Source organism: Dermochelys coriacea, chromosome 6 (assembly GCF_009764565.3).
Source record: "Dermochelys coriacea isolate rDerCor1 chromosome 6, rDerCor1.pri.v4, whole genome shotgun sequence".
Classification (NCBI taxonomy): domain Eukaryota; kingdom Metazoa; phylum Chordata; order Testudines; family Dermochelyidae; genus Dermochelys; species Dermochelys coriacea.
The window spans coordinates 41,183,008-41,201,320 of record NC_050073.1 but is presented as its reverse complement, the minus strand read 5'-3'; the positions used below and the strand labels follow the sequence as shown (position 1 = coordinate 41,201,320).

At 40.1% G+C, this 18,313-nt stretch overlaps 1 long non-coding RNA gene across 1 annotated transcript; it reads right to left on the bottom strand.

The window, feature by feature from the left end:
* Positions 1 to 13,679: 13,679 nt before the first annotated feature.
* On the bottom strand, positions 13,680 to 14,494 carry LOC122460653. Its single transcript, XR_006282097.1, has 2 exons — positions 14,463 to 14,494; positions 13,680 to 13,736 (listed from the first exon to the last, which is right to left on the bottom strand). It is a non-coding gene; the product is annotated as an uncharacterized LOC122460653 (long non-coding RNA).
* Between the last annotated feature and the right edge of the window lie 3,819 nt (positions 14,495 to 18,313).

The window sequence follows — 18,313 nt, the reverse complement described above, 5'->3', positions numbered from 1 at the left end:
AGATCCAGTATTCAGCAAATGGGCACCCTGATTGTTTTCCAGAGCCTGCAGAGGAGGATAATGTTGTGAAAAATTACATTTAATCAAATCTTTGACCAAAGTAAATTCATTTTAATTATCTTTAACAAGATCTAATTGATTTTTCTCCTTGTGCTGAAACCTCCTTATTAATACGGCATCAAATTTACTATGCATAACTTTCATCAATTCATACATTAACTCCTCCTTCCCTGAGTTAGTTCAGTTAAATATAGCACAGAGTAGATTTTTTTTTTTTTTGGCAATGTGGAGGGATGTATCTGAAGTGTCTAACGTCTATTTATCTTACATACTCCTATGACCCCAATTACAATGTTATCCTCTATGGACTGGGCAAACGGGATAAATAACCCATGCTGACAAGCAGATTATGTAAACACAAGTTAAATGTGAGTCCTTTGATACTTATTCTGAATAGCAATAGCTTTTCTTAGAACCTAGCTTCATAGGTATTCTGTGGCAGGGTGATGGCATAGGAAGAAATGGGATCAGGTAGGGTTAAGGTTCACTCTTTCTCTGTAGTAACTATATTTTCCTCATTTTACCAGTGGAGTAACTGAAGCACAGAGAAGTTTTATGTCTCAGGTCATAAATAATTAGCAGAGATGGGAATAGAACAGAGACTTTCTGACTCCTGGTCACTCGCTAGACAACTTTTTATTTTCCCGAAAGTTGGCACTTCCCACCTGATACTGCCTCTGCAGTCACTCTCTTATATTGGTGTCTCCTCTCACACACCCTTGCTCCTATATGTCCCCAAAGTATTGTGTGAGGACATCCGGCTCCTCCTCCTCCCATCCCCTTCTAACCCCTTTCTCCACCCTCTTCTCCGTTGTAACTTCCTCCTTTGTGGCCTCCCTGATAGTCACATTACCACTCTCCAGTCTGTATAAAATGCTGCCACTGAGCTCATCCTTCCCATCTCTGAATCCCTACACTGACTCCCTTCTCTGCCACATCATATTCTTTTTTTATTGCCCTCATGACCCTTCATAGCCCTTCTCACCCACCATACCTGTCTCTTTTCATGTCATCCCCCCCCCATTCATTCCATCAACAACGTTAACTTCATCAGCCTGTTGGTCAGCTTCTCACAAACATGTCTCCTCATCTTCTTCCATGCCACCACCTATGTATGGGATGGCCTCAATGAAATGATCTGTGTCAATATCCTTTCCATACTCAAATCCCTCCTAGAGAGCCATTCTGCCAAGACACATACAAGCCTACTGACCATGGCAAAGTTGTAGGAAAATTGACATTGGTAGATCTTACTCCCAACCCTGCTCTTCAAATATTCTATTACTCTGGTCAACTCTTACCTCCATCACATGCATGGAACGCTCCTTTCGCTCTTTCAGCTTGTGAACTCTGCAGGGTCGGGGCTACTCATATTACCTCTTTGGTTTGGGAGCTGCAAAAAACAAATGATGCTAATAAAATTAAATATCAAATTCTGTGACCTTGTAAAGAAATAGACTTCATTATGGATATAAAATAACTGTCCTGAATTTCCAGATTAGGCGTGAAGGAAAATACTCTATATTCATTTGAATGTTTTTCCCCAAAGACGTGTGGCAGGGTTACTATGGATGCATTGCCACTCAGGCTTACATCATGAAATAAGCTACTTTTTAGTACCTGCAGGGAAATGCTTGTAAAAATTCCCATTTAGAGTCATTCAGTAAAAGTGTAGGATCCCCATTTTTCAGGCATTCAGTCTTTCTGGCCTTGGTCTCTTACTGACTTGAAACCTTCTTGCCTGGTTTCTGTCAAACTGAAGTCCTTAATTATCTTTGGAGTTTATGAAATGTATTTTTCATTAACTGCTTGAGAGCCTGATCAGGTCATTCATAAACCAGTCTTTTACTCAAGTCTTTCAGCTTGTTTTGAGTATAATCTGAGTTGTCATTTTCCAGTGCTTCATCCAGGTGGCTGCTGCTTGTTGTGTTTTAAACGAGAATAAAGATGTCAAATAATGCAAAACATTTTCCATGAATAATCATTCAATTTTTAAATTAATTAGCTTCTACAGTATTTGGGTTCCCTCTGTTTGCTTTGCATGAACATGTGAATGAGTTTTACCAGCAAAATTGTTTGCAGAAGGAAATTTTAAAGTCAATGCAGAAACTGAGTATTATTTGTGTACACAACTTGAATATTCTTGTCAAATACTTTCATGGGTAACATACTGGCAAATTGTTCCATCACCTTCTATTGGCTGATTCACTAGAGAATAACATACAGAGGATACTAGCTAATGCAGTTACTACTTTAGCTCAAACAATTAGAGATGTGTGCTATAGTGATTAGAGTCCAAAGGTTCAAACATACTAATAACTTGTAGTGAGGAAAGGAAGCAGGTGGTATACACGATCATCCAGTCAGGGAATCTGGTAATTTACAACATACATTTTTGAATATTTGTGATCAGCCCAACTGGAGGGAGATACTTGGAGGGCAATAATACAGAACAGGGCCAACGGGTGATAAAAGATGATAATCTGGGTATGACCTTTGAGATGATGCTGCCCAAAACTGCACTGGCTACTTAGTTGCTGTATGAATAGCATCATCACACCATGGAGAATATAAATATTTCCTCTATACAACACTGATTAAACCTATAGTACATAAACTGAGTATACATTATTCTCTGACTACCAAGGAAGGAAAAAGAATAGGAAAAAAGCTCATATGTGGCCAAAATTCTCATGCTAGAATATGTGAAATTTTTAAAGTATTTTTTTTCATGGGTACCATGTTATGCGCTTATTTTGGAGTTATACATAGAACTATGCATGAACTATTGAACTAGGGAAACATTTCCCAGCTCTTACACTATTTCATTTAAGAGAATCAGTGTTCATAACATATGTTACACTAAGTCATAAAATGACAGATGACGTAGGCAGAGTAGCTGTATGCTAATGGTCACATCCTATCATTGTATTTACATCAATGAGAGCTGCTTCATGTTTGGCCCTAAAGTAGTGATGGACCAAGTCTTGATGAAAAGAGAAAAGCCTAAGTAAATGGATTGTCTCTGTGTGAATGGGTTGTGAGACTGTGTATGGCCCTTACTACACGGTGTTGAAAGAAGGCCCCAGTCCTGGCCTGTGTGGCACACTTCTCTCTTTTCCTGGGTTTCTGTCCAGCGGGTCCATAGTGAATCAACAAATTCTACACATACTGCACCCTCTAACTGGACTCTGCTCTATGGTGCATGGAGGTTGCAAAAGTCATCTTTGTGCTCTTCACTGTCTGACCTCCCAGACTTCAATATCCCCAGTGCAGTGTGAACACCACCACACTTTATAGATTCCAAGGTCAGAAAAGACCATTGTGATCATCTAGTCTGACCTCCTGTATAACACAGGCCATAGAACTTCTCCCAAAATAATTCCTACATCATATCTTTTAGAAGAAACATCCAACTTGATTTAAAAATTGTCAGATGGAGAATCCACCATGAACCTTGATAAACTATTCCAGTGGTTCGTTAGGCTCTTTAACAATTTAAAAAAAAAAAAGCCTTAGTTCCGGTCTGAATTTGTCTATCTTCAACTCCCAGCTATTGGATCATGTTATACATTTCTCTGATAGATTGAAGAGACCATTATTAAATACTTGTTCCTCATGTAGTTATTTATAAACTGTAATTAAGTCAGTTCTCTACCTTTTCTTTGTTACGCTGAAGGAGCTCAATCTGTTTATCATAAGGCATGTTTTCTATTGCTTAATTATTCTTGTGGCTCTTCTCTGAACCCTCCCTAATTGTGTAAGTATGACCTACATTTTGTTCTTAGAAGTATACATTTAGCCACATTAAAATGCATATTGTTTGCTTGTGTTTATCAGGAATCCACAGGTTTAGCTGTTTGTTTGCATTGCTTCAAGGGAATCATCTCTGGCACTAGACTTCAACTAAAATATCCTATAGGATATTACATTTGAAACTTGCAACATTGAAACCAGGTCCTTAACTCTCCTGGTGAAGTGACTTCAGTTCCCTCTTGAAGACCCACCTGTCATGATAGGTAATTTAGTTCTAATTTACCTGCTCTGTTTTAATTATATCTATATATTTAACATGACCGTGTCAAATCTTTTATCTTTATCCTCTACCTCTGTGTCTTTAGATTATGAGCTTCTTGGAGCAGTGATGACTTTTGTTTGGAAACTGCCTAGCACTCCATGGCCATTAAAGGAGAGAAATAATGCATGGGTTTGTCAGGTACCAGGAACATAAAAACTTAGAAAAATTATTATGCTTCTGAATCTCCTAGAACTATGTATTTGATCTCTGCTTGCTGAGGACTAATCAATATCTCTCGTCCATATTGCATGCAGTGTTGTACCAAAATGAAGAACTCAGAAATGAATAGTTCACAATTTTTTATGGTCTGTACTCAGAAATGCAGACAAACAGGTAAATTTTCTCCATTCCAAGTTTAGTGACCTCCAGACTGGACCCTGCCAGACAGCTATGTACACTTCTGCTACTTACAGACTTTTGTTACATTGCTCAGACCATTTAAATCCCATAGGTGAAACAAAACTTTAAAATGTGAATTTCAGTAAGTGTTCAAGAGTTTGAACATCTGTATTTCTGATATAGCTATAAAGAGCCAACACAAATCATTTTGTTTCAGAAACGATTCAGATAAAATTTGGAGGGTAAAATTTCCAAAAACACTTTTTAGCTTGGATTCAGGATTTTGCCTTTAGTTTGTCATGTGCAATTATTTTAATGGTCCAACAGGAAATCACACAAATCCAGATAATCTTGTGTATAAGTATTGTGTGAATGAAATTGCTTTAGTAAATTTAGTTTGTTTTTTTTTTTGAAAATTAGGCCTAAATGAAAATTTAAACCTCTTTATAAAAAAAAAAAAAAAATCCAAAACCCCAGCCAAATCAAACATAAAAACTGACTCTTCTGAACCTTCAAAAGGATAGATTAAAGTTTCACATTTAGGTTCAGGAAAATTTTTACTTTAGGTAAAACTTTTGGTTTTCCCATGTCCAGCTGGAACCGGATTCATTTTTGGAAATGTATAACTGAGTTTTTGAACTTGCCATGAATCAATGAGTCATCACCTTTTCAATATTAAAAATGATTCACAATGAAACCTGTGTTAATGGTCACTTGTTCACCACAGCCAGTAAAATCTTAGTCCCTGGGTTCTTCCATGTAACTTATGCAGTCACTGTGCAGTCACCAGTAAAATGGTGACAACAGCAACAAATTGTAAATAATGAGTAAAATAATGTTGAGATGGAGACAGTTATGACAATGTTGGCATCTTGCTTATTTTTACTCCTATGATGAGTTAGAATCATAGAATCATAGAATATCAGGGTTGGAAGGGACCCCAGAAGGTCATCTAGTCCAACCCCCTGCTCAAAGCAGGACCAAGTCCCAGTTAAATCATCCCAGCCAGGGCTTTGTCAAGCCTGACCTTAAAAACCTCTAAGGAAGGAGATTCTACCACCTCCCTAGGTAACGCATTCCAGTGTTTCACCACCCTCTTAGTGAAAAAGTTTTTCCTAATATCCAATCTAAACCTCCCCCATTGCAACTTGAGACCATTACTCCTCGTTCTGTCATCTGCTACCATTGAGAACAGTCTAGAGCCATCCTCTTTGAAACCCCCTTTCAGGTAGTTGAAAGCAGCTATCAAATCCCCCCTCATTCTTCTCTTCTGCAGACTAAACAATCCCAGCTCCCTCAGCCTCTCCTCATAAGTCATGTGCTCTAGACCCCTAATCATTTTCGTTGCCCTTCGTTGTACTCTTTCCAATTTATCCACATCCTTCCTGTAGTGTGGGGCCCAAAACTGGACACAGTACTCCAGATGAGGCCTCACCAGTGTCGAATAGAGGGGAACGATCACGTCCCTCGATCTGCTCGCTATGCCCCTACTTATACATCCCAAAATGCCATTGGCCTTCTTGGCAACAAGGGCACACTGCTGACTCATATCCAGCTTCTCGTCCACTGTCACCCCTAGGTCCTTTTCCGCAGAACTGCTGCCGAGCCATTCGGTCCCTAGTCTGTAGCGGTGCATTGGATTCTTCCATCCTAAGTGCAGGACCCTGCACTTATCCTTATTGAACCTCATTAGATTTCTTTTGGCCCAATCCTCCAATTTGTCTAGGTCCTTCTGTATCCTATCCCTCCCCTCCAGCGTATCTACCACTCCTCCCAGTTTAGTATCATCCGCAAATTTGCTGAGAGTGCAATCCACACCATCCTCCAGTTGGATATCTTTGAATAGATCAACCAGCTTAACTTCACATACAAGATTTTAGAACTTGTTTGTTCTTCATAGAAATGGAAGAGAGCTTCTAGATCATTTTGTCCACCTTCTTGCCAAAGGTGGAGGACTTGCAGTATTTCATGCTTGATTTGTGTTTTCCTATCTTCCATCATCACATTCCTTGGGAGAATATTTTAGAGTCTAATAGACCTCACTTATCCTTTTTTCTTTGCTCAGTTGTGTCTTGGGACTTAATTGTACCATCTTAAACACTTATCCCCATTTTTGTGCTTTCATCTCAAAATATTTGTAAACAATTATATCCCCCATGGTGATAGTTTAGGTAAACTATTGGTTGACATTTCTCTAAAATAACTCAAGGACTGAAAATGACTGTGGTCATCCTTAAAAACTTAATTGACTTATAGTGCCTTAGAAATCTTAAATAATTTAAAATTGGTATTTGCAGTGTTCTAAATGCAAATAGTGGTGTCCTTATCTATATAGGCAAAATTAGTAAGGTTTTGGACAAGGTATTCTAGATACAGTAAATGTAAAAAGTGCTGTATAAAGAGGGACTTCTCTACATCCTGAGGCAGAATTCCATCACCTATTGAGGGGTCTGATTTTTCCCACATTTCCAAAGCTCTCTTGGGAGCCAGGAAGGAATTCTGTTCCGCTGCTGCCTTATGCACACAATTGGGAGTAGGAGAAATAGGCCTGTTTATGCCTTATTGGCCCACCTACCCAGCATGGGATGTGATTTGGTCTAGTAGCTTTAGGCCTGGAAATTAGCATGAAGTATTTTAATTTCATTGGAAAACCTTACAGATCTAAATTGATGTTTTTAAGCAGAACTGTAACAGGTATTAATGAAAGATGTATCCTAACACAATGAGAGATTAACATTAATATCCCGTGTTAAATCAGTAAGATTCTCTACTTTGAAATAAATGAGGCTGTTTGCTTTAAATAGCATCAAAAAGGAAGGATTAAAGTTTACACTTATAATGAAAAATGAATAATCGAATACAATACAATAAAGCAGAAGCAGTTATTCATTGTCTGCTTTATTAATAAATAAGGGATAGAAGAGATGACTCATGTAAAAATTGCAATTCTAGACTCCTTGGTGAGTACAGGCGTTCATTCACTTGATTTTTGTTAAAATGAATGTGATGTTTGAGAAAGATGACAACTTGAGAAGATGACATGAAAGGGGAATAGATGGTTCAAAGTTACTGGTAATAACATTACAATTAAAATAAATTCTGTGTTATCTTGTAGTTAGTTGAAATGAGTTGTCCTAAGTCATCTGAGGATGGATAACCTATTAATTTAGATTGGTCATAAGGCCACAATGGAACATTATTATCATCTAGTCTGACCTTTTCTACAGAACCTCATCCAGTAATTCCTGCATGAAGCCCCTAACTTCTTGTTGAACTACACCATCTCTTTGCAAGACAACCAATCTCAATTTAAAGACTTCATTTACGGCGAATCCACCATGTCCCTAATTAAATTTATTCTAATGGTTAGTTACCCTCACTTAAAAAAACCCCCCCAAAAGCCTGTACCTTATTTTTGTCTGAATTTGTCTAACTTCAGTATCCAGTCATTGGATTTTGTCGTGGCTTTGTTCTGCTAGATAAAAGAACCCTCTGCTATCAAAAATCTTCTCCCCATGTAGGGTCTTACAGACTGTGATCAAGTCACGTCTTAACCATTTGTTTGTAAAGCTAAATAAAGTGAGCTTCTTTAGTCTCACTATAAGGCAGATTTTCCAGACTTTGAATAATTTTTATAGCTCTTTCCTGAACTCTCTACAATTTGTCGATATTGTGTCTTTTGGACTTTGCACAAGCTGCAAAATGAAAGAAAGGTACAGATACACTGAGGTGTCCAAATAACTATGTTGATTAAGCATCTATAATGCATATACGCATGGCTGCTCTGGAAGGCTTTTGGTGGGTTCCAAAACATACAGCGTGAGGGTCACTGGAAGGTTCAATAGAAATGTCCCTATAGGATAATGATTCTCCATTTACAAACACTTTCCAAGATTTATCAATTAGCTAATTTTAATCTGTGCCACATTTGAATCTGTATAATATTTTTAATTTTGTGTGGTGCTAAGTCAAATGCCTCACAAGGTTTTAAACATATTATTTCAATGATTACTTTTATCAACCAAACTTCTCATCAAAAAACTGTCTCAACTTTATTTGTCAAGTCTTGGAATAAACAACATGCTATTTCATGGAAATGAAGGACGCCAGGCTGAATGCAGTCTGACGTACAAATAGAAACAGGTGTGGAAATAACTGTCTTTGTACTATGTTTAAACAAGACAAAACTTACAAGCTAGAGCAAACCACCAATACCAGAGCAGAATTATGTCGTCATACACCAGTTTCAAAGTCATTATAGTTAGTACATAAAGGTCACATTTTATAGTATTAATGCAGTGAAGAAACTTGAGAGTGACAGCTGTTCAAATAAAGAAACTGAATCCTATTATTTCTTTTCCTTTGATTCCTCATTCAGTAAAAATTTACATTTTTCTTTCTCATATTAAACCATTTGTTCTTAATAAATGAAATCTCGTTTTGTGACCGTCAGAACAGTTGGTACACTAAAAATGGAAGAGAACACAGGAATTGTTTACAAGGAATTTATGCTTATCAGGCCTCTTTATCAGTCTGTCTGCTAAAGAAAATCAAGAAGTTTCTATCTGGTAAATAAACATCAGAAAATGTGGAAATATTCAAATAAAAGAACCCTTTCTTTTTGGCTGAGTATTCTATTTTCATACATTTTAGTTGAAAGATTTGTTTTCCCCCTGTGATCAACAAGTGGAGAAACAACAGGAACAAATGCAGAATCGTTCTAATGAAAGCTGAAGTGCAAATCTGTGTAAATTACACTGACAGCTGCAGAGAATTTCATACTAAAAGTCTAAAGGTGAGGACTCTTTTAAACAGTTAAAAGCAGCCTCATGGGAGTGGTAGCCAACTATAGAAAGTTAACCTCATTTTTAAAGGTGTGTTTATAAAGTTCCTCTTATTGAAGTTGGGAATGTTCATTTCAACTTCTCAGGTGGAAAAAACAGATGATAAAGACATAAACCTCAGACAATAGGGAAGGCACATAAAGATTCAAGATCAGTGCCCTGCATGACAGTAAAAGGAAACAGAAAAAAGAAAGAGCCCTCTAAGACAGTGAGGACATAAAGAATTCCTGGGTCTTTCTATACACTGCCCTCTTGCTCAGAGAGAAGTGGGACAGAAGGGAAATAATAATAATAAAAAAAAACCCTGAGCCCTAGAAAGAAGAGGAGATGAGAAAAATTAAAGTTAAGAAGTCAAAGGACAAAAAAATGCCCCCACATACAGTGAAAAAAAGAAAAGATAAAATGTCTAGAGAATGCTTACTCCAAAGCAAAGAAGGAATGAAATGGAAGGAGAGAGTACAACTGAGCGATACAGTTGGCCACTTGGTACTAGATCCTATACAACTTCAACATTTTCATATTATAGTTTCCTATAAAAAAGTAAATACAATCATGACTTCTGCTCTAAATATGTTGGCACTGAAAATGCCAATGTTTCAATAACATAATTGAAGGAAGAATATAATACTTAGGATTCAAAGAATATATTAGAACACTCTTTTTGAGGATTTAAACAAGTGTAGCAAAAAGATGTAACATTGCCACAGGACCTTCAAACAATCTAAATGACTATTGTTCCCTAACTGCTTAGGCCTCTTTGAAAATTCCAGCACTGAGTCCTTACTCTCTAAAAGCAAGCTTTGCCTTGCTTGAGAAAATTTTAAAAGGTGAGACCCTAGGTTGGGTTTGATTTGAGTAAGAATGCATGAAAAGGATTCGTCTAAAACTAGTGGAAATAATAATACGTAGTAAGACTGGTTCACTGATGCACACTGCAAGTTAAAAAGAACCAGTTCATTTTCAGGCAAACATAATCTGACTATCAGATAGGACCCAGTTTCAAGCACATCTGAATGGGTTTGCATTGCAGGTGTAGTGGAAGTTCTTAAGCCATACAGCCTTATTTCTAACTTACTATTTGCAAATTGTGCTGGAAAGCAATATACATTTTTATCATGAATGAGCTGTGTTGTGCTTTGAGGGCAGCCTTACACGTTTTCTCCTATATTAACTTAATGGAAAATTACTCCCATTTATACTCTTTGGATAAGGAGGCTTTAAATTAATTAAAACGTGAGCAAACTGCTGAATGACTTCCAAGATGTAAAGATTAGCTACAGTATAGACACAAATCAAGGTGAAAAGAAAAACATTGGGCTACATTATTGGACACAGATGACATGGACCGAATACAGATGAAGGAGGGTGGGGGTGAGGAGCTGTTTGTGAATCTCAGATCTAGGCCAGCCTAGACACCAGTGAAGTTTAGAGCAGCTCAGAGCTGGCTATAACCACAAAAGACTGTTTTATGTTGAGGATCACTGGCACCCCCCTGCCCAATAGGAGCTATGCCACTGAGGAACATCTGTGCCCGGGACAGGCACAGCAGACTGGTTAAACCAGGTGTTCATCTCCTTTGCCACCAGATTGGCACAAAGACACTATATCAGGGCTGAGAATCTGGCCCACTGTTTCTTTACATTGGAACTGAGAATGTGAATCCCTAGTATGCAGAAATATGTTAATAGTCTGTCATTTTTCAGCGTGATGAATGAAAATGGTTTGCAAGTAGCTCTGGTCTGAGAAATGAGGCTTTGAAAAAATAAAAAACTTCACTTCAGTGTTTCACATTTATTCTCCCTTCGTGACTTCCATATCAAATGTATTCAATTTGCAAGAGAAAAATGACATTGTTTTCTAATTGCAATCCCCAATCCGTCTGCTTTAGGCATTAGCCAGGACAATAAGGATTCTGGAGTAAGAGGTGGTCGTTATATTAACCATGCTGGAGGCAGAGTGGAAGCCAGCTTGTTCTTTCATAGCTCAACTGGTTCTACAGAGCATACAGTAGGAAAAACTGATTTTCCAGCCCTGGTAAATGAACCAGTTATGAAAAGAACACAGTGATGGTTCAGCATGAATAACTTATTCAACAAATGTATCCTTTCTCTGCTTACAAATTGTGCACAGTTTCTGATTTTCTCAAATGCATTCATTATTAAGAGTTACTTGCCAAATTAATTTTTGTGATTAATTGTTGGTCTGAAAACTTTTACATGTATTCAGTAACCAAGTTGGATATTTCACCTGTTTTGGTTGGTTTTGATTGAAAGTGTAAGTCATAGTGTAATGGATTCCTATTCCCTGGCTGGATGAGCAGAACTCTTAGAACCTGTCTGGGCCTGTAATTTGAGCAGTCCGACCTAGTGGAGTAGTGGACCAGAGTAGAGTCAGGGTTCTGGTCAGAAGTCCTGGCAAAGGTGAAAGCTGGAGTTGGAGCCAGAAGTCACACTAAGGGTATGTCTACACTATGAAATTAGGTCAATATTATAGAAGTCAATTTTTAGAAATCGATTTTATACAGTCGATTGCGTATGTCCACACTAAGCATATTAAGTCAGTGGAGTGCATCCTCAGTACCATGGCTAGCATCGAATTATGGAACAGTGCACTGTGGATAGTTATCCCACAGTTCCTGCAGTCTCCGCCACCCATTGGAATTCTGGGTTAAGCTCCCAATGCCTGATGGGGCAAAAACATTGTCGCGGGTGGTTTTGTGTACTTGTCGTCAGTCTCCCCCTCCCTCCATGAAAGCAACAGCAGATAACCATTTTGCGCCTTTTTTCCGTGCAGACGCCATACCACGGCAAGCATGCAACCCGCTCAGCTCACTGCCACCGCCGCTGTTGTGTCCTGGGTGCTGCTGGCAGCAGATGGTGCAGTAGGACTGCTAACCATCGTCATACACCGCTTCCACTACAACTCTGCTCTGCTGCTATTGTCTCAATAGCACATTTCTCCATGTTGTCTGTCATGGGCTCCCGGGTACATGTGTTCTTCCTCGGGAAATGTGTGCGGTGCTAACAGTTATCCTCCACTGCTTCCACTACAACTCTGCTCTTCTGCTCTCATGAATCCACCTCGCAGGTCCTCTCATCTTTCTCTCTAAATATCTATTCTTGTGGCATCAGTCGTCAGCCACTGCTTCCACTGCAACTCTGCTCTCCTGCAGACGCCAAACCACAGTAAGCATGGAGCCCGCTCAGATCACTGCAGCAGTTATGGGCATTGTAAACACCTCATCATTATCCTGCAGTATGTGTAGAACCAGAACCTGCAAAAGCAGGCAAGGAGGCGATGGCAGTGCGGTGACAAAAGTGATGAAGACATGAACACAGACTTCTCTCAAAGTATGGGCCCCAGCAATTTGGACATCCTGGTGGCAATGGGGCAGGCTTATGCCATGGAATGCCAATTCTTGGCCCGGGAAACAACACAGACTGGTGGGACCGCATAGTGTTGCAGGTCTGGGATGATTCCCAGTGGCTGTGGAACTTTCGCATATGTAAGGGCACTTTCATGGAACTTTGACTTGCTTTCTCCTCCCCTGAAGCTCAAAAATACCAAGATGAGAGCAGCCCTCACAGTTCACAAGTGAGTGGTGATAGCCCTCTGGAAGCTTGCAACGCCAGACAGCTACTGGTTAGTCAGGAATCTATTTGGAGTGGGCAAATCTACTGTGGGGGCTGCTGTGATCCAAGAAGCCAGTGCAGTCACTGAGCTGCTGCTATCAAGGGTAGTGATTCTGGGAAATGTACAGGTCATAGTCGATGGTTTTGCTGCAATGAGATTCCCTAACTGTGGTGGGGCAATAGACGGAATGCATATCTCTATTTTGGGACCGGGGTAGCCTGGGAGGGGTTGGGGAGGAGGAAAGCACTGGGTGGGAGGTGGATGAGGGGAGGAGGAAAGGACAAGGCCACACTGCACTTCAAAACTTATTGAATGCCAACCTTCTGTTGCTTGGGCAGTCCTCTGGGGTTGAGTGGTTGGGTGCCCGGAAGCCGGCTTTCTTGGGCATCTGGGTGAGGAGGCTATGGAACTTGGGGAGGAGGGCAGGCAGTTACACAGGGGCTGCAGCGGCAATCTGTGCTCCTGCTGCCTTTCCTGCAGCTCCACCAGACACCGGAGTATATCAGTTTGCTCCCTCAGTAGCCTCAGCATTGACTCCTGCCACCTCTCATCTTCCTCCCGCCACCTATCATCTCACTCGTCCCTCCTGTCCTCGCGTTCATTTTCTGCTTTCCTGGACTCTGACATTGTTTTCCTCCATGCATTCTGCTGGGCTCTTTCAGTGCGGGAGGACTGCATGAGCTCAGAGAACATTTCATTGTGAGTGCGTTTTTTTTTTCACCACCTTATCTGCATTAGCCTCTGAGACGGAGATGATAGGGGGAGCATTGAAACATTTGCAGCTGCGGGAGGAAAAAAGGGAGAGTAGTATTTAAAGAGACACATTTTAGAGAACAATGGGTAGACTCTTTCACGGTGAACCAAGCTGTTAACATTACATAGCACATGTGCTTTCTGTACAAGGTTGCATTTTGCCTCTTATACCGAGGGCCTGCCTGTTTGGTGTGAGAGATCACACACGCAGGGCTGGGCAACAGAATTCGGCTTGCAGGCAGCCATGGTAAGCCACAGTCTTTCGGCGGCTTCAACCTTCATAACATGTGGGAATGGTTTCAAACAGCAGCGCCCTCCTTTCCCTTACCAAGCACCCATTGGATTGGCCATTTAAAAGGAGGGGCTGTGGTTTTCAGGTTAACTGAAGGATAACACAGAGAGATAAAGAATGGATGTTGCTTGAATGCCAGCAAAGTCCGGGACCATACGCTGCCATGATTTGTTATGCAATGATTCCAGACTACGTGCTGCTGGCCTGGCGTGGTAAAGTGTCCTACCATGGAGGATGGAATAGGGCTGCCCTCCCCAAAAACCTCTCGCAAAGGCTTTGGGAATACCTCCAGGAAAGGTTCATGGAGATGTCCCTGGAGGATTTCCGCTCCATATCCAGACACATTAACAGACTTTTCCAGTAGCTGTACTGGCCACGAATGCATCCCAAGTCTTCAGGGCAAACTAATCATCAAACATGCTTGCTTTTAAACCATGTATTATATTTACAAAGGTACACTCACCAGAGATGCCTTCTCCGGCTTCATGGTCCGGGAGCCCACCTTTGGGAGGGCATTGGTTCCCAGGTGATAAACAGTTCCTAGCTGTCAGGGAGAACAGTTTCTCCACTTGCCTGCTGTGTGCTATCCTCCTCTTCCTCATCCCCAAAATCCTCATCCCTGTTGCATGAAACTTCCCCACTTGCAGGTGTCCACGGATGGGGTGGGGGAGTGGGAGGGACCCCCCTAGAATTGCATGCAGCTCATTATAGAAGCGGCATGTCTGGGGCTCTGACCCAGAGCGTCCGTTTGCCTCTCTGTTTTTTTGGTAGGCTTGCCTGAGCTCCTTAATTTTCATGCGGCACTGCTGCAGGTCCCTGTTGTAGCCTCTGTCCATCATGCCTTTGGAGATTTTTGCAAATATTTTGGCATTTCATCTTTTGGATTGGAGTTCTGATAGCATGGATTTGTCTCCCCATACAGCAATCCAGATCCAGTACCTCCTGTTCGGTCCATGCTGGAGCTCTTTTGTGATTCTGGGACTGCATGGTCACCTGTGCTGATGAGCTCGCCACGCTGGCCAAACAGGAAAGGAAATTCAAAAGTTCCTGGGGCTTTTCCTGTGTACCCGGCTAGTGCATCTGAGTTGAAAGTGTTGTCCAGAGCAGTCACAGTGGAGCACTCTGGGATAGCTCCCAGAGGCCAACACCGTTGAATTGTGTCCACCTACCCCAAATTCGACCCGGCAATGTTGATTTCAGCACTAATCCTCTCGTCGGGGAGGAGTACAGAAATCAATTTTAAAAGCTCTTTAAGTCGACACAAATAGCTTCGTTGTGTGAACAGGTGCAGGGTTAAATCAATCTAAAGCTGCTAAATTCGACCTAAATTCATAGTGTAGACCAGGATTAGGAGTCAAACCAGAGTCAGTAACTGGAGTTAGGGTGAGGAACCAAAAACAAGGAATATGACATGGTAATAGGAAAAAGGAGCAGGAACCAATTGAGGACTCAGGTACTTGGTCTCAAGAGTCTGGTCAGCATCATGTCTAGTAAGTAGTTGTTCAAACAAGGGGTACGTCAAGAACTGGAAGCCGTATGGTAAGAAGTGTCCAATCAGAGTTCTGCCGCTAGTCCACTGATCTCACTGAATTAACAGGTGCAGTTCCTGTTTGCAGATTATTAGCTGCAGTTTCCTCATCTCCCTTTGCAGTGTGGTGATGCAGAGGTAAGACTGTTACTGTTACTCACTGGGCTTTGGAGCGGAGCCTGGAGCTGGAGCACAGAGCAGCTCTGGAGCAGTGGAGCTGCAGGTTTTTGCCTGGAGCTGGAGCTGAGCTGGAGCACAGCTCCAAAGCCCTGGTTGTTCAGCAACCCTATGGGCCTGGGTTTGGGATCCATAGCACTTGTCAGAACCAGATTTCAACTGAGAATATTGTTCAAAATGTGGTTTGTCATTTTTTGTAATATTAGTTTAAAATTTGCTGTTTCAGTGAACAAATCAGCCAGTAAATTCATTTGCTAGAACATGGATGGGAAGTGAATACAAAATGGGTGCAGATATGGGGTGAAGACCCTGGTCCAGCAAACTACTTAAGCATGTGAAAAAATTGAAGCCTGTCACTGATCAATTGGGGCTAGGGTGACCATATTTTCCAAAGGGAAAACAGGACACTGTGTGGAGCTGCCCAAGCTGCTCACCCGAGCTCCTCTCCACATATGGGCTGGCCCGAGCCCCCAGCACATTCTTCCGCAGCCCACTTTTTAGATAAAACTGGGCATTTGTCCTGTTTGCTCTTACCAATTGATCAAGTTGGCAAGAGCAAATGAGACAAATTCCCATTTTTGCCAAAACATTCAGAATGGCTGGGACAAGGTTTAAAAAAGGAACTGTCCTGACTAAAACGGGACGTATGGTCACCCTAACTTGGGCCAAAGTGAATTATTTGTATTTTATTTGAGCAAATATGTGAGAACATTTTGGAATTACTGCAACCAGATAAATCTATGATACACAGGGATCAGATATACTGGAATAAATGAGATTAGAATCCAGCCCACTATGAGTATGTGTACATGTCGAGCTGGGTGCGTGATTCCCAGCTCATCCCATTAAAAATAGAATATAGCAGACGCATTGAGAATTGTGAGGGGGACTAGCCACCTCAAGTATGTACCCATCTGTGATCCTAGGCACGTAGTTGGGAGACTTAGCCCTTCCTGCCACCATGGCTACATTAGCACAGGTATGTGTCTTCAGCCTGGGAGTTGCACCCTCAACTCAAAGTTTTTAGATATACCTATATCTGAGGTGACAGGTTGACATTTTAGTCATTTTTCAGGATGCAACCACTCTCTAATTTTCTGTTGTGTTCATTTGCAATGGTTATATACCTCTTTGATTTTCTCTTTTATTCTTTCTTTTGGTTTTATTTGTTGCAACAGTCTCTTGTATATTAACCAGTTCCAACAAATAATAAATTTGTGATAAACTTCACTGTGACGTCACGTTATTTAGAAATGATTAAAAAGGAAAGGAAGATTGACTATTAAGATAAATGCACATACCATGCTCGTCCTTCAGACATATAAGAAATTCTAGAACTTGAGTAAAGCATGACGTGTGTACAGATTTCAGAAATTGAACAGTAAAACGTTCAGACATTAATACAATACACTTCAAAATCTCTTGCTGCCTTTTTAAAAAAAATTTCTAATAATGGCTTCAGTTTCCATTCATTGTTCTAGGAATGTCATGCTACAGGGCAACATAATTTTTAATGAATTGCTTCAGTGGCACTGCAACTATAACAGTTAGAGCTGTCAAAAAATTTCTAACAGAAGAGTTTTCCCTCAGATTTGATGAAATAGGAATGTTATGTGAGAATGTATCTATTTAAAATGAGGAAATTATCAAAACATTTCATTTCAATGAGATCAAAATGTGTTTTGACTCTTATGTTTTATAATAAATTATAAAATAAAAGTCAGAACAATGCTGTTGAAACCATAGCATGAAAACCAACATTTCAATAAGGTCAACAAAATATTTTCAGAATATTTCATTTAATAGAAAATTCCTAAATTTTGCCTTTTTGTCACAATTTCAGGCAAAACCAAATGTTGAAATCTTAGAATTTTCCATGGGTCAGAAATTGCTAATTTTGATCAGCTCTAATAATTACATTGGAGATTAATGATATTGTAAAACCCAGATGGGGCCTCGTCCAACGCCCTCTTGAAGTCAATACAAAGACACTCATTCATTTCAGTGGGCTTTGGATCAGACCACTTGTGAGCAAAATGTGTGTGTATATAATATATTGTTGCTTAATTGTATAGACAATTGATTTATTACACTTGCAGTTTATGAAAAATGTTCAAGAAACCAAATAACTGAACGTAGCTAAATTTGTCTAAAGATAATGCAGTACATTATGAAAAAGAAACATGCATACCCCCCTTTTCGGGGAGAATTCTTATCTCGTACCATGTTCACCTTATGCAGAAGGTATGCTTCTGAATTAAGCATTTAAATTAGCTATATTTATAGCATGGTTTTACAAGTTACAAAACTCTGATGTCAGCTTTATGAAGTGTTATGGGAAACTTGGCATGAGTGAACAGAAGTAAATATAATACCATTCAATATGAAGCTTCATGCTAGCATTTATATATAATATAATATGAAATATATATTAATATGGATTCCAGGACTGGGCTTTAATCACAAGATCATGTGTCTTCTACACCTATGGTTCCCAAAATGACACTGGATGTACAATCTGCCCTATCTAAAGAGTCTATATCCAGAGGTCCTGAGTAGTTTCTTATCCTCTTTTTGTGACTACTTTCCCTCTTCTCACTGTTCTTCAT